This window comes from Cavia porcellus, unplaced genomic scaffold, assembly GCF_034190915.1.
Source record: "Cavia porcellus strain 051 isolate PalLab524CR breed Dunkin Hartley unplaced genomic scaffold, mCavPor4.1 scaffold_26, whole genome shotgun sequence".
Lineage (NCBI taxonomy): Eukaryota > Metazoa > Chordata > Mammalia > Rodentia > Caviidae > Cavia > Cavia porcellus.
In genome coordinates, this window is record NW_026947509.1 from 48,991,198 (window position 1) to 49,009,473 (window position 18,276).

Consider the following 18,276-nt stretch of genomic DNA (forward strand, 5'->3'; position numbering starts at 1 on the left):
GACAGTAGCACATACAATAAATCCCAGAACTCACATTTATGTTTGTTAATCCAATGTTTAATTTTCTGCAGAGTATAATGAAGCAACTTCACTTGTGTTCAATGCTTTTTTTGTTGTTGTTGTTGTTGTTCCAAAGGAGTGTGGTGTGGTTTGATTTGGAAAACAGACCAAAACATTTTGAACATGAGATGAGCATTCTGTATTACTGCATTTTAAACATTTGGCCAGCTTGTGGCATATAAACATTCAAATTATACATTAACATGAGTACATTAAAATATATTTCTTGCTAAAGTACCCATGTATTAAAAATCCTGACTTTAAATAAATATATATTAAATATTAAAATTTTTAATGTGTATGTATATTTATATTTTATGTAATGGAGCTCATTTACTATAATATAAAACAATTCTTTCTTTCTAATGGAATTTATCGGTACCTATCTATCTATCTATCTATCTGTCTACCATGTATACATTCTTCCCAAAGATATTACCCATGCTTTATTTATTTGTGACCATACAACTTATTTCTATTCCTCATGAAGGGCCAATTTTCACCATTATATCCCATATAAAAATAATGTATCTGTAAAATTTACAATGACTAATTATTAAGCCAAACCTATAAGCTTTTAAAAAAAATCAAGAAAAAATGGAAAGGGCCCCCATGGGGATAGAATGACATTCAATTCTATGAAAATCTATGATTCAAGGCCACACATTCTCAAATTTATGGTTAAATAAAATTAATTAACAGCTTTAGTCAACTTATTAATACTCAAGAGCATAAATAAGGAGAAACTGAGGTTTCACTTTAGAAAAAACATATTTAAATAATGTTAGAAATACCTTCAAATATTAAATATTAACCTCAGTATCTTTTTCTAAATGACCAGTCCATTTTATAACTATAAATAGTCTCAATATAAAAGGAGTAATAGTATTGAATATTTAAATGTTTTAAAAGTTTACTGCAATAGAAGACAGACTGCCACTAATCTTGCTCAAAATAACTCCTTGTGTGTGCCCGCGTTCTGGCCACTTCCTGAATTCTCCTCCTTAGTGAGGATTTTTAGTCGCACTGCTGTGGCTGCCTCAATGACGATTTAACTCCAAACCTTTACCTTCCAAGGTCACCGTGATTTTGGCGAGGAGCCAGAAGTTGTGGGGTGCGGGATGGGAGAATCAAAGGGACCCGGACATGGTGGGATAGTTTTACACGCCTGCCTTCCTGCTGGATGACAGTGGGCAGCGGTACTCACTGCATTTCTGATCACTCCTTGTAAAGACACTCATGAGAAAGCACTTCTAGAACTGCTTCAGAAAGGATAAATACCTTCCAAGGGCGGTGGAGGGCTCCGAGAGGGGTGAAGGGCACTGTGTCTTTCACTGTAACAATGTTTTAAAATTTAAACACTCATCACAGATTTTGATAGTGCCTTGTGGATACTACTTTAATAAATGAATAAGTTGCTAATGTATTTTAAATAAGATTTTTAAGAAAAAAATTAAGGATATATACATTAGTTATATGTATATTAGCATCAAGTATATATATTAGTATCAAGTACATATTATGTATATATTGAGAATCAAGTAAAATATATTAATACAAGGTAAAGCATAAGTGTCTATCATTCAGGTACACATTCTACCCTCAAAAGCTTACCAAGTAGGAAAAGTCACTGTAAAATAAAGAGGACACGGCTGGGGATTTAGTTCAGTGGCCCAAGGGCCTGCCTGGCAAGTACGAGGTCTTGAGTTTGATGTCTCGTACCAAAGAAAGAAAGAAGACATAATTAAACCACCACTTAGCTGTAGTGCCAGTAAAAAGTAGCCTTTGAGGAAAAATAAGCAAAGTTACATTTTTTGTATACTGAGAGGTTATCATTTTATTCAGAATATTTAAGTTTCTTTTTATTTTATTTTTTTAGTACGTGTAAGCCATTTGGTGCATGCATTACATGAACCATCTCAGTTCGTTGTGCATCGCGTTCCTCATGGTTTTCTCTCTCCTTGCATCTCTGGGGCCCTTTCCCTTCTGAGGAAAGATCTATCTCCATGCTTCCTTTTGGGAATCTTCTATTTTGCTCTTTAATTTGGACTTTGGTTTTGTCATATAAGAGGAATTTTTTCACCACAGCATTATTTATTATTTGATTTCTTGATGATGACCATTCTTTCTGGGGTAAGATGAACTCTCAGTGCTGGTTTAATTTGCATTTCTCTAATGCTCAGTGGAGCTGGATATTCTTTTCATGTATTTATGGGGCATTTGTACTTCTCAGAGGTGTCTATTTCAATAGCCTATTTTTTTTTTTTGATTGGGTTGTTTATTTTCATGGGGCCTAATTTTTTCAGTTCTTTATATATTTTAGATATTTTGGATAGTATATTTATTGTAGTTTTCCAAAGCTCAAAAATGCATATCAAACTACTCTCCCTAGCTCCCATTCTCTAGTCAGCCTGTAGAAATAGGAAAGTAGCAGATCATGAGTGAAACTTTCAAATATAACAAACCAATTCAAAATTAAATTGCAAAAACATGCTTTTAAAGATGGAAATAAAATTCAGAAGTAAAAAGAAATTTTATAGATTTGATTCTTTAAAATATTATAAATATTTTTGAACATCATACAGGCCTCAAAAGTAAAATCACACACAAACACACAAATACTGGCAGCTCATGAAATAAAAACTAATCTCTCTACCAGATAAAACTTCATAGAATCTAGGAAACAAGGAACAATGAACTCAAGAAACAGCATTCACTGGTGCTGAAAAGATCATTTACAGAGGAAGAAGCCAATTGGTACAGCCTCATTCACAGCAAGGAAAACACATACTGACAGGATACTGGGGGTAAAGATTTATTAATAGTTCATTTTCTATTCCACAAGATACAGAGAAGGAAATGATGGCACACATTGCTGGTTGAAATAGAAAGTGAACCAAGATGTTTGAATGGTTATCTGGTAGCATCTCCATAATTTATAGATATTTTTACCATTCACCTGGCAATTCTTCTGGAAATATATCGTATGGCTATACCTTCTCATAAAAGAAATGACAGTGTCTTCACTGGACCACTGCTTTTAACAGTATGAGTGTGGAGATCACAGAGGTTCAGCAGGAAGGTCGAGCAGCCAGGTTGGCTGCATAGCCAGAAAGCATAAAGAGCTCCAACTGTTAGAAAGAATCTGAAAATGCCCCATGGACTACCATAGGGAAAGCTGCAGAATATATTACGTGATAGGATGATATGGAATTATATTTCAGTATGCTTTCTTTAGTGCATTAAGGAAAATAAAAATATCTTCCCATTTATACTTTATAAAGAAATTGAAAGAATGTACAAGAAATACAATGGCTCCTTGTGAAGGGCTGACAGGGAGACCATTGAGTAGTTGAGAATATGCATATGAAACGTCACCATATTTTTGTATGGCTTTGACTCCTGGGATAGATAGGTCTACTATCACTTTGAAAATCAAATTAACACAGAAAGTAATTCCAACCAACCTAAATGCTTGGAATAAATGAGAGAAACCTAACTCGATCAGGAATAACTGAGGAATTAGAATAATAAAAAGTTTTAATGGTCTTTTTCTTGACAAGCAAATTTGGAGCAATAATTACAATAATTATAAACAATATTTAAATATTCATTGCTCTAAATACTTTTTGTGTATATGCTGCTCATTTTAGTCTCAACCCTATTCTGATTTTTATTGCAATTTTATAGATGACAAAACTTAATACAGATAGATTAAGTAATTTATGCAAGGTGGCCCAGTAGACAAGAATTGGGAGCTAAAATTCTAAGTACTTAAATTTAGCAATTAATCACTTGAGGCAGAAATTAGATTTATGATTTTCTGTCCACAAATTAAGTTTTGGCCTCTACAGCACACACCTTTGTGCAGTAGTTCATCTGCACCTAAGGTATGAAGAAATATAATAACTAGCTCCATTATAAAAGATACGGGCAAGTATATGAGTAAAATTTTCTATTTGCAGTACATAGTAAATATAATAATAAAATAAATAACATGTTCAAAATTTGAACACTGATAATTACAACCTCATCTTTGGAATTATTGTGGACAATGACTGTTTCAGTCAGATCTCAAACCAATAAAAAGTTCAACCAATTCAAAAGAGTTTCTCCATGGTCAATTTTTAATATATTATTCACAAGTCATTTATTTTCTTATTTTTAAAGTGTAACAAAGCAAAAGATACATATTCCAGTTCCCTAAAATAACTCATAAGTTTTTCTCAACTATCTTTCCCTTCTCAACTTACTTTCTCTATTAAAATTCCACATCCATAGCTAAAAATATTATCAGCCTCATAATAATTTTCTAGAATATATGTGAAAGAAAATTCAAGACACTAGTGAGCATAAAAGCATAAATTTAGCTAATGTCGAAAGTGAGCATCCACATACAATTTTCTTATATCATTCCAGATCCATCTTCAAACAAATTTTCAGCCCTTACAGGCACCCTCATTATATAACATCAGTTTTATTTTCCTTTTTCATTCCATTCATTACCACATAGAAACATTAGTCAACTTCAACTTTCTCAGAGAAGAAATCTGATTATCGATGATCCCCTAAGACTGGTAACTGAGTTTATATAATAAAATGACCAGATGAAATTTTAACTGTGCTGGTCAAATATCTAAAACATGTATTCAGAAATATTGCTCGAATTGAATTCAAAATTTATCAGTAAATGAAAATTGCACATCATGAAGATGATGACTGTTTAGTAGGTATGTTCAAATATTCATACACCTATCCAAGACTTCTGCATTCAATTATCAGAGAAGAGCATCTGATCAATTTCTATCGTGATTTACATTCATTTATGAGTTACCATTAAAATAACTGTTAATTGAGTCAATAAGCATAATTTACTATTATTGATCTATGACTGTGGGATATTAATATTATCCTTTCTTGAATGTCTGCATATGTCTTGTGCACATTCAAATGTTTGAAAAAATAGGCTGAATATATAATCCATGCAGTGAACTCTTGAAACAGGGACTTGTGCGAGGAATATACACAACTTCTGAGGAATTTAGACTAACATTGTTCAGAAGGAGATTGTTCACTTGACCAAAATTTGCTTTCTCCTCAAGAGGCAGGACAAGAAGCTGCTGAAGAACTTTTTGGAATTTTCTCCACAGTAGTGCTAATAGTCTTAAATGCCAGAAGTCTTTTCACAAATATAATCTGAAAACACAGAGTGTCACTGACTACACTCTGCTTATAAGGATCACTTAAGGGCACTATTATCATAGTTTGAGAACCAAAATGCAAGACTCTTAGAATCTACTTGACATATGAGTAAAGATATTGATTCATTCCTGATATAATTGCAATCCTTGGAGCAATTGGAGCCTCATTATTTAATTATCCAAATATTCTCCTTTTTAATCAGAATTAGGGCTAAGTCTCTAGTTTCAGTTTTCTAATTATACTTTAGAAACATGCATTTAATCTTCCATAAGAGGGGAGTAGGCTAGGGAATGAAGAACATGTTAATTTAGCATATGAAATTTAAATACTTTTCCTCACTTATTTTTCTGGTTTTATGTTGTCACTTCGCCCAATCTACGTTTGCAGACAATTTGATCACAGTCAGCCAGCTCTTGCCTTATGACCATGCTGTTACCTAAAGTGTCACCCCATCATCACTCCTGGATCCTAGATAGACCATATCCCATGCATCCACTCCTACATGAGATCTAGATTCTAAATTGAAAGCATCTGCAAACTCTCTGGGAACAATAATGCTGTGTTCTCTGGGCTCCCACAGCCTATTCTTGTATGTCTCTGTTATAGCACTGGATAGACCAGTAGTACACATTGACTCAGTGGTCCTCAAAAGCATAGAGTGCCTTATATTTCTCTGTACTTTAAACCTAACACAGTGCTTGCTACTCCTTTTTAATGACATGAAATGCCCCAGGTATTTGACTAAACTGGATTCCAATATGAACATGGTTGGAAGAAAATACTGTGCAACTTTAGTTATATAGATTTTAAAAAAGGAATCTGAGTGTCCTCATTTTTAAGATGGAAATACCTACTTTGTTGAATTGTGTGACACAAAAGAGTTTTTGTATCATAAAATATAATGTCTTGCATGTACCGACCATCCATGAAATGACTGCTATAGACAAAGCCTTAACAACTTTTATCACTTAGAGCTAAAATGTTCTGCAAAAGCCTCAGGTTGGGGTGGCCCCCGGTCAGAAGGGATGGATTACTGGGAGCACAACTTAGAAGGGTACGCTCTTGACTTCAGGTCCTTCTTTTTCACTCTGTTTCCTGCCTGCCATGCAGTTAGCAATTTTCTTACATTTCTGCTTTAGAGCTGCTAGGTAACCAACTGAACTCACTGAAACTGCGAGCCATAATGAAGAACAAGATCTATTTATTAATTAATTTATTTATTTGTAGTGCTGAAATTTAGAACCCAAAGGTATTCTGTGACTGCACTGTATTTCCAGCCCTTTTTTATTTTTAGGTGGTCTCACCAAGTTGTCCAGACTGGCCTTGAATTTATAATTTTCCTGCCCCAGCCACCCCAGTAGCTGGCATTACAGGTACGGACCTCTGTGTCAGGGTAACAAGGCTGTAAGTAGTATGAAGGTCAACAAAATGTAGGGGTGCTAATGGGGGAATAGGATTGTTGAAAACAATGGGCCTACTTCATTACTTTCATTAATACCAGAAGTCACGAGTCTTTAGCGTGGCTGTTTTGTGTGGATGGTGCTGGCAAGACAAATAGCAGAAAGTCATCAGGATAAAGTGATAGACTGTGTGGTCCTAAGAACGTAGCTGAAGTAGTTAGGGTAAGAAAGGGAAACAGGCATCTGCAGCCAATCTACTGGGAAATGGAAAATGGAAGGGCTTCAGGCCTCTAAATTAGCCCAACAAGATACTTAACGTAGGGTAGAAGTAAGATACATGTACAAAAAGGTAATTGTGATCATAAACTGAAAATGTAGAGTTTAATTTCTCAAAGGTCAAACAGTTCTTAAAAGTACAATGCGCATCTGTCCTCCCTCAGGACATGTGAAATGCAATGAATTCACTGCTCCCCAAACCAATCTAAACCAAGCACATAACAAAAATAAATGAGCTCCCGTCTTTTCTTTCCACATCTCCCTAAATTCCAGTATTTGTTAAGCATTCTGTTCTACAAAGCAAATGATATTGCATTTTATAATATTTTATCTTGTTTTCTAATTTATCTTAATTTCTCCTGTTATATACAGTTTGTCACATGAAGTTACAGGTGTGCCTGGTGTCATACACAGTAATGGCCCCTGTGGATGTTGAGTAGAGTCAAGGCTTTTTCTTTTTAAAAACACTGTACTGATAAGAACAGATACTACACTTGATCTTAGCCAAAAGGCCGAGAAGCAATGAAATGAACAGCTATTTTGAAGAAAATAAGTCATCATAATAGCTAGTGCTGATTTACTATCTTGTTTTGAAGCCCCACCAAACTATGGCTCTTCTGTCTCCATTGGTTTTATCATGAAGTATCTTGCTGGATTTTATTATATGTGATAGTATAAACAAAAATTGTTATAGGCAAAGAGATAATATGGAAACGATTGTTCATTTTCTGTTAGCTGGTTCTAAATACCCTACAATGCTTTCATCCACTTGAATGGTTTTACACTGACCAGATATATTTGATGCTATAGTGTACGAAGTTATATTCAAATATTTAAAGGAAAAAGACACTATGGTAACTACTAAGTCAGGTTATTTGGTGGTGAAGCACTAGGTTGCTGAAACTGTCAAGCTTTGACCTGTATTGTTATGTTGTTATGTCCTCTTTTATCTCAATCTCTCCCTTATTCATTAAAAAATTATATTTTATGATTTTTTTAATTAAGGGGAAAATAAAAAAAAATTAGCAAGACATATTATAGTAACTTTTTTTTTATTTCCTATTAACTTGATTTGAAGTCCTGTAATACTCCCACTATCTTGTTTTGACTGATTAGATTCTGTTCTGTTCTGTATGATAGTATCAAGTTTGAGGGTATAGGCAACTACTTTGAAGGCAATAAGATTCACTATGATGCCCATTTCGGTTTGACTATTATCTTCTTTGGAAGTCCTGTAATGTTTACAAGGTTTAGGTTTTATTGGTCTTGTCCTCTACTGTTTTGTTCAACTTTATAATACCTTATGAGATAGACAATTCTTTTTAAGGAAACAAGAGGCATTATGGTAACCATTGTTGATAACCTTGTACTCTGTTTTTACATCATGAGCTATGTCTATCCTTGGTTTTGACTGACAGCTTTGTTTTGCCATATTTGACTTTATTCTCTTCCAAAAAAAAAGTAATAAGAACTAAGGAGTAATAAAACCCAAAATGTGTAAACTGTGTTGTAAAAAAGAGAGGGAAAAAAATGCTCTAAAGGATACAACTGCAAGTGTGTTTAGGGGTGTTAAATAGCTGACCATATTAATATTTTTGGTTGGATCACTGAACACAACTGTTTGCAGTCTCTCTGTTTGAATGTCACTTTATATGCTTTGATACTGTGACTTGAGCAACTATCTCTAAGATGATAATGTGTAATCTATTAACTGGTGATTTCTGACTGTGTTTTTTTTTTTTTTTTTTTTTTGCTTGTTTGTTTTTGTTTTTTTAGTTCTGTATTACTTGTACCCTTACATCGCTTTGTTTTGTTTTGTTTTTTCTCTTTTTCCTCTTAAATAAAAAAAAAAAATTAAAAAAAAAAAAAAAAAAAAACCACAATGTACTGTGTGCGGAGGAGCCACTGCCCACGGTCTCCTTCAAGGACGCGATTCCTGCCCGAGCATCCTGCGGGGCTGCAGTCCCACCACTCTGCCAGCTCAGCTTCAGGGGCTTCCTCAGATGCCAACGACTACTTCATCCAAGATTACATCTTTTCCATAGTGACTCACAGCTATTCTTATCAGACATAATAAGGAACACTTTCAAATCTGCTTCAGAGAAAGGCAAAGACGATGGGAGATGTACGTTCAAAATGAAGAATTTCCTCAGGGGGATTCCTGGCAATGTGTTTTGTACTGTAATTAATGTTTTAAAAAATACTTTTGGCAAACTTAAAGGTTCACATAGTTTTTGATCTCTTCTTATATTTAGTACCTGTCATCAGCCTGCTGTGCAATATCCATAACTAACTGTAATTTAGTAACCTGATCCTGTCCACACCTAATTCCACCTCAGAGTATCTGTCATGGTGAATTCAGAGTACAATGTGAACCACTTAAAATGAAGTATTCACTAGTTTGCTTTTAGCAGTATTTTATAGATTTAATCGAAGTTATATTTTATAACTTTATCATCACATATAGATTGCTTACCAATGCAGGTAAGAAATAAGTGAAATCAGAGAAAAAACTAAACATCAATAACGTAAGTACTTCACAAATATGAATTAACTTCCTTCTCCATTTCCAGGAACTATAGTGTTGATCAAGATAAGCATGACATCTTACCCCAGAAATGTATTACCTCTAGAAAAACTGAAAAGCCTGTGTCAAAGAAAATTACTGGGTAATAATTCAGGTAAAGAGTTTTGTCACATCTTTTCATGATTAATTTCTTTAATGAAAAAGCTTTCATGTTTGTATAACCTCAAGTTTTATGAAGTCACTAGTAGTGATATCAATATAATCCAAGAATGAAATAGTATAAATATTAGGAAGGGTGTGGCATTTATGTAATCTTCAGAAACATATCCAGTTTATGGAAATTTATTGTCAACATCATTGCATTCTTTTTGTCTTTATAGGTGCATAGTGAGTTGTTTAATTTATAGACTGAGGAAATATAGTTCATCATAAATTTGAGAAAAAGAAAAATTCAAATAAAATAGTTATCTAAGAAGTATATTTTTCTGGTTGAACTTTTCATAAGGTAGCATAACTACCTCAAAGTCAAATACAAGTTTAAAAAGCCAAGTAGTTAAACAATTTGGAAAAAGTGTGCATTGTGGGAGATACTGTGTTGGGTGCTGAAGACTGTCTAAACCATTTTCCAGGGCAAAGAGACGAGATCCCTGCAAAGTAGAATTTTTTTACAAGTAAAGAAAGATTCAAAAGCACATTAACTTACTAAACAAGAAATAAAGCACTACATACATATATATATATATATATATATATATATATATATATAAAACCTGTTACAAAGTACAGAATATATAAATATGAAATAGTAGAATAAGAGAAAATAAAATAAAAGACAACATTCAATGTTCTATAGAGAATAAGTTTAGGGAAAAAAAACCCATAAAATTCCACATGTTGATACGTTATTGTTTATGGCATATATGATTAAGATGATGTGGGCATGTGGAATCAGACAAGAAAAGCCATCTTTAAGACATATATTGAATTTTGACAAAAATCATTACTGGACTTAATCATAATATATAGATTTTTTATCCGATAAATTAATCAAATAATTTTTTCCAATATTTTTATCAAATATGTTCATCAAATTTTACTTAAGTATTTGCTGTATTTACAGGTTTATAATCAAAACACAATAAATGATTTACTTATACAAAATCTATTAACATTCTTTTTAAATTCCTATAAAATAAAATTTTCCTACATTAAAAGCCAGTTGCTCACCAATACACCAAGTTCATTCTGAATGGCAAAGAATGCTTTTAATATAATGGAGTGTTAATTCCAAGGAACATTTTATGGAGTATGGCTGAATTCATTGTCAAGACAATTGACTATACTAATATCTTGGAAAAACTATACCAAGAAAATTCATCTTTTACATATTCATTTTCATTACAGCTATTCCTAGTTGAAATCAAAAGCATCAAAATGGTAAAAAGATACGAAGCTACTACTTCACAGATAATCACTTAAATTTTTACGATTTGAAATGTCACCAGATACCAAAAGGATCAGTTGGGAATGATCATTTGTCAGATAAATTCCACCAACAGGTTCTACAATTCAGCATTTCATGTTTTTCATGGAAATAATTTTTCAAAATAGGGAGCCATGTTTGAACATGATGTTATTTGATGAGAAAAATCTTTTGTTGCATTGTCTTAAGGGTAAACCCATAATCAGAATGCTATAAAAATCAAAGTACATCAATTCAACTAAATGCCAGTTTGTATGCCTTGGCGATTAGAAGAGAACTTTAGTTAAGCCGGCTGATAGTTCTCGGCAGCCCTTAGTTTGCAGGCGCAAGGCCCCAGGGCTGATGGTCGATCGCTGTTGGCCTTTATACTGTGAAGCAACACTAGTGGAGCCTCAGCTTGTGCAAGTTCTCAAGTCCCATCCCTGCTCCTCCCTCAGTCCCTCCCAGCAAGACCTACAGCTCCAAATTCCTTTATGCAACAATTCTAGACAATTCCCATATAGCTCGATCAGCCTTTTGTCTTCCAAGGATTTTTTTAGTAGATCTGGATAAAATTAAAACTGAATGCAGAAAGATGCAGATGAGATCAGACTTGAAATATTTTTATAATGTGTGCTGGGCTGAGAAAGAGGGAAGCGGTAGATATCTGAGGTGACCACTGACAGAGTCAGCAGGGGCTACAAAAATGACACAGGCCACAAAGTCAGGCCTAGAGGTGAGAGTCCACTGATTGGCAGAGTGTGGAACTGAAAGCCTAGGAATCCTTGATGTAACCTGAGTATTTCCACTCCAGGTTTCAGCAGAAAGACTGTGAACAGAAGCCACTAGAAGCGTTACTTTAACCTAAAATGTGTTTACCATTTCAGTACTCTAAACATTTACTTCTTTTATGTAACTTTTAGATTAAATTTACCTATTTTACTTTATTCTATTTTTGTCTTTTTCCTTTTTATCCGTACCAGGGATCAAACCTACAACTGCCTGCTTGCAAGGCAGGTGCTTATGCCGCTGAGCTAAATCCCCAGCCCCTCTATTTTATTTTAAAACATTCTTCTAGTAAACTGAAAACACACACACACACACATATGAACACTGAGAACTACTAAAAGAAACTGCTTCTTTCTTTCCCCATTTCAAGAATCCCACTCATTGTGGCAATGGTCATATTATCAAAGGATGATTTAAGAATTCCAGTATCTGAACATTTTACAGGGATACTTATGATAGATTCTAATTCTCAAGTTTAAATTCTTTCATAAACGTACTCAACCTTCTAAGCATGATAACTTGGGGAATGGAGGTATTTTAGAAACATGGATTTGATCCTCCTCCATCACTGACTAGCTATGGGTTGCTGGAGCATTCACACAGCCTCTTAGAACTTTAGTTTCTTCATTATACGAATCTATTTTATAGGTCATTGGAAATTAAAGATAAGACATGCAAAGGCCTTGGCATTGGTCCTCATACTGTCAATTTTGCCATATCAACGTTTAGAGCAGTCTCGTGGGCAGCCCAAGTGCAGAGTAACGTCGGGGCTTAGAAAAGGGCTAGGAGTCAGTGAGTCCTACCTGTGTATCCAAACTTCAGACACATTATCCGTCTCCAGAAACAGAATAAAAATCATGGGAGAAAACATACTGATGTGAACTTCTTTTGAACAAAAAGTACAAACCTTTCATCAAAATTTTCAAAGGAATCTGTGAACTGAAAAATGTTAAGAATCTTGCCTTTGGCATTCTTTTTTCATTTCTGCCTACAAAGAAAATATTACTGGCACAAAAACATGACTAGTTATGCTAATTTCAGTTTCAGATACCTTTGGCCTTTCAATAAAGAAGTATTATTTGAACGATCAGGGTTACAGATAATAATCACATTCCTTTTTCCACGAGAAGGGAAAGTTATCTCAAATTAGGGAGATTGGATGTGTTAACATTTAGATTCTTCTGTCAAGAGTCACATGTTGCTCACTGTCTTCTTTACCTTGATAATCCTCTTTGGTCCATGTAGACAACACCGTACACATTTCTGGAGTCTTCACACTAGGGTTACCCATAGCACTGCAACCGCTATCTTTAAATAATTTAGACTGTGCATATTGCTTTCCATAAAACTTCCCTTATAGCTAAATAAAAATGACAATGTTCAGCTAATGCTTTTATAAATTCAGCCTATGGAAGGAGTCAAATAAAAACTTCACTTTTAAAGAACTTTAGAGGCGGGCTATTTTCTAAGATGTTTCTCCCAGCAGTGACTACTTTAAGCAGAGTGACGAACTACCATTTCTCCAGGTGGACACTCAGGCCTTTCTTATTTCCCTGTGAATGGCAAGAGTACAGTCTGAAGAATTCCCGAAACTCCCGATGATCAACTCAGTCCCTGATGCCAAAAGGATGTCTAATTGTGTCCTCTGTGTGAGAAGCTCTCCTGGACAGCTTGAGATTATTTCATGGCTGAAACTGAAGGGCGTATATTTTTTCACTTACATTCAAAAACAAACAAACAAAAAAAAAAAAAAAACAAAAAAAAGCTAAAAGGGAAAAAATGCTAGAAAGAGCTCTTCTAAGATCTTTTAATTTTAAAAATCTTTCTAAGACTTCTAGTCTTTACATTAGGCTAAATAGATATGTATACCTTACCCATTCCCAAAATCCAACTAAAATAAGAGCGAAGACATTTAAAAGATTTTATGTGAGATAGAAAAAATAATGGAGAAGGAATAATAACAAGTGAGTGAAAAAAATGTCAGCACATTTCAGGTGGCTGTAGCAAAACTAAGTACAAAATGCTAAGTGCCTACCAAGACCGATCCAATAATGCAAAGTGGTTTCACTAAGGAGGAAATAGGAAGTGAGTATAAAGTGGAGACATTCAGTAACTGGTAAAGTTGAATGTGAGGAGCTAAAAGCAATAATAAGAAGTAAAATTTCTAAGTGGTACATTGGACTCCCTGATCTTCAGCATGTTCAGGGTAGCTGGGAACTGTCCCCTTCCCTCATCTAGCTGGAAGCTTGAAAATTTTAAATGGAAAATCTGACACCCCCCCCCCAAAAAAGTTCTGTATTGGAGACCATGGCATGGTTACAAGTGGAAGAGTTTAACTATAAGAAGATTTTATTCTTGCTTCAATATCTACATAGTGAATGAAACTACTTGCAGTAACCTGCAAAACTGCCAGCAATCAGGTGTATAAATTTGTTTTCAGATGACTGGTAGAGAACTCTGTGAAAAGCTACGTGGTCCATGGCAGGCATTTTTCTTGAAAGGAGCATGGTGTTAAGCTTTTAAGCAGAGGGCTGTGCAGGGACTGTGCAAGCTTCCTACACCTCCTGATACAGGCGGAGGGTAGGTTTGGAAGGCCTTAGGAAAGAGGAGAGGAAAGGTGAACAGAACAGCAACAGCGTGAAGAAATTCAGCCATCCCATCCACAGGCCCAAGCCTTGGTCAGGCTTCATGACTCTCAGCCTTCTGCCTGGTGATAACCTTTCCGCTGTCTTTTCAAAAAGAAAAGAAGGGTGTTGAGTGACTGGCCTGTTCTGCAGCCTGCAGACAGGTGCAGGCACCTGCATTCTCTCCACTCCCCCGGCCACAGCTTGCACTGCACTCAGTGACCTGCGTGTACTGCACCAGCAGACCCCACTCACTCAGGCTGTCTAGATTACCTGGTACCCAGCCCACCTGTTATAGATCATCGCTCTCCAGCCTGCAGAGGATGCCTACAGCCTATGCCAGGTCATTATGAGCACAGTTGTATAGGATTCTGTGAGTTCCCTCTGATTGGTAACACCAGATCTGCTCCAGTGACCTGTTCTGTTATCTCTGGCTCAAGGTTCTACACAAAGCCTGAACCACTTCAACTTAACCCTCGCGGGCTTTCCCTGTCCCTCTAGGAAGGCAACAAGTGAGCTTCCGTACATATGGTAGTTACTCTTTTGCCACGGTCAATTCCTGACTGGATCCAAACTATCATGGATATGAATTTCACTAAAATGAGATGGCGAAGGAAGAAGGAAGAGTTATGGTACCTTGGAATTAAGTGGAATTCAGTTAACAAGCATAGGGTAAATCACAGAATCACAGCTGTGATTAAACTAGACACTGCCGGTGCAGACTGTAGTATGAAGGTGGATTCTTATGGAGAATTTTTCCTCCTAAAAGAAAAGAGTAACTGATAGGTTTCTGAACTATCTGACCTTGAAAAAAATAATAAAAAAAGAATTCTGTTCTTATGTTTGGGAAGAATTAGATGTTGGGACATGGAACTCTTAGAAAAAAGTCTTTAATAAATAATTATCTGCAATGAATAATGCCTACTTACTAATAACAATACTGAAAAACATTATTAAAGCAAAATGAAAGTATGATGTCACTACTATATAGGGACTACAAGAGAAAAAACTTATACGAAAATATTTCAAATAGTAAATATTTTTCCCATATTGGAAAGTCAATAAATTATACCCAAAATAAATACATCAACAAATGGTTGCATAAAATATTTTTAGTAAATACCAAGAGGAGTAATTATAAAGTTTACCTGTATAAAACATGTTCTAAGGGAGAAATCAGTAGCTACATTTTCATCATGTCTTACCCTACTATGCATTTTATAAATATATAAGTTGGCTATATACTTATATAGTATTTGTAGATTTCTGTTCTAATTTTTAAAAGTGAGAAAATATATTTTGTTAAAATTTCTACTTCTAAATATGAATAAGACCAAAATAGGGGAAGAAAGAGAAACAGAAAAATTAGACTACCCAAGTATGGGATAAAGATCTATTCTGGCCTCCTTGGTTGGATCAGAACTATTAGCATTTATTGGGTAGTTTCTTCCATTCTTCCTTCTTTTATAAATCTTGATTTTCACCCACGAGGTTCAATAAAACTGTTAGACTTGATTTTCACCAATGAGGTTCAATAAAACTGTTAGACTAGGAGTCACTTTTGATAAGCAGGACTGTGCCTCTTCATTTGATATAGGGACAGACAATACCAAAGCAGACCAATGAGATCTTTTTCCTAAACCTTGCCATTTAGACTAGGAATTTGTAGGATACATCATACCAGATGGACAAACACTGAGGTGACACAGGCTGCATGAATTCTTATGGCCTTTAATTTCCTGGCTCGTGGACATTCACAGGTATAGCTGTGTTCCCACTCTGAATTCCATGTGATTTTCTTTAGTGGCTCAAGGGAGTGTATTTAATCTAATATTTGACTGAACTCATAGAATCTTACAATTGTAAAAAATTATACTCAACTTATACATCAGTTTGTAAGATCGCATAATTCCTCCTTGACACACTGCAGATGTGGAAATTGTGGTCTAATATACAACAATTGATGTTGAAATAGCAGATTAAAATTTCCACTTGCCAGGGATGAAATATAAATATATTATTATTTTCTGCAATGTGTTATTATGATAATCAATGCCCAGGGAGAGACCTGATCAGAGAGTCAGCTTCTAGGAACATAATGGGTCATAGGATTTCTCCAAATCTTAATTGACCTTGTTTTTGATTTGTTCCCTATATTTCTTTAAATGGTGAAATTGATTTTATTCTTACTTCCAGGTAAATTTGACTTTGAAACTATGCCAATATTCCATAGCAAACACTGATGTGTTTTTAAATTTAAGCACTTGAGGAAAAACTGAAAAGGTTTAAAATCCCCCAAGATCCCGTTTCCCTGAATATGCGATACTCAGGCGCTGCTTTGTAACTCAAATCATTTAGATGCGTACTAGCACTCACATGCATTCATATCAACTTCATGGCACACCAAGACCTTCTAATGCAATATTATTCACCAGACTGACAGTTAGATAGCACAGAATAATGTTCCAAAGGAGTTGAAGCTAGCAAAGGCACCTTTAAAAACAGACTGCTTAGTTGACTTAATTATCAGAACTGCCTTTTATCAAGTCTTGATTGGCTGACTGTTAACCTTTCACCACCATAGTCTTGTTTGGAATGCATGTCGTTTAGGCAATTAAATTGATACCTTGTATTATGAGCAGAGATACCTTAAATCCTTTATTTATCCTTGATGCAACAGTAGTTAGGCATATGCATCACCCTTCAGAAGCAATGCTGTGTCTGTCTGAATTGTTAACGTGCGAAAGAGACATGCTGAGAAAATTCCCACATAATGAGAAGTTCTTAAACATAGGCTTTCATTTTCTTATTGTGAAAAAGTTGGCATTAATTACGCAAGTCTCTTCTTAATGTATACTTTAGAGCTAGACAGTCTTTGTTGCTTTATTAGCATAATGAATGGGAGAAAATTCATTCAACACACCTGTATCACAATAGACTTCACAAAAATTTGTTCCTCTTTTTGTTTCTTTGATTTGTTTCTAAAAGTTCAAGTTAATAGAATTTAAATCTAACACAGAGAAAATAATTTATTGATTAGGAATGGACAGCTGTGTGTGAGCCTTACAATGAGATAATTACTAAGTTCTTTGGAGGAACGGTCTGTACAATGTCTTCACTCATCCTAGGACATGCTGTATTGTTAAATCCACAGAAAGAAGATTAGGGAAGGACACCAAGAGATTACTTCACAGCAATTTCACATGAGCCGTATCAAGGAAATGACCGAGTTCTCATCATTGCTCATTTCACTATAGAGTATGCTCTGTTAACCTCCTGAGGTCAACCCAAACCATTATGCATGTGCTAGAATCAACTCGCCTGAAATTATTTCATCAACAGTTTATTCTTTATTCTAAAGTGTGCCATTATAAAGAAAGGATGGCTCAAAAGATGGAGAATGAAAAGAGGATTTTTTTCATAATATCCTGAGTTATTTCATTTGCAAGTGACTGACAATGGATTACGTCCACGTTAATAGCTATGAATATATTTATTTGAACCTTTTAGAATTACTAAATCATACTGTTCTGTATTTATATAACATTATATAATAAACTTCTTTTTAGTATCTGAAGTAACTTCAAATCATTTACTTATTTTGCTTCTCAAGGAAAGAGATCAAAAAGACAGTGTCCTGGGATCCCTTCTTGTAAAATCTGGACTGTCTTCTAAACCAAGATTTCCACTTCTACTATAGCTCTACTGGAGGTCTCCAAATTATATGTAAAATTTCAATTAAAATATTTAAGTGGAAAAATAGAGCTACCCACTAAGAAAAATCTTCTTGAGGTCACCTAGACATTTATTAAATTAAGTAAATTTAAACAGCATGGTAGTTAGTAGTTCTTCTGGACACTAGATGAACTGCTATATTCAGGAAGGATTACTATAATAATAGTCCTGTTTCCTTCAAAAACAACAGAAAGACTTTAG

The 18,276-nt window shown here is 34.7% G+C and overlaps 1 protein-coding gene and 1 pseudogene across 5 annotated transcripts in view; both read right to left on the reverse strand.

The window, feature by feature from the left end:
• Positions 1-18,276, reverse strand: part of Erbb4 (erb-b2 receptor tyrosine kinase 4) — a 1,018,041-nt gene that overhangs the window by 170,002 nt on the left and 829,763 nt on the right. The window lies entirely within an intron of this gene.
• LOC111758180 (U2 spliceosomal RNA) lies at positions 7,375-7,462 on the reverse strand (annotated as a pseudogene).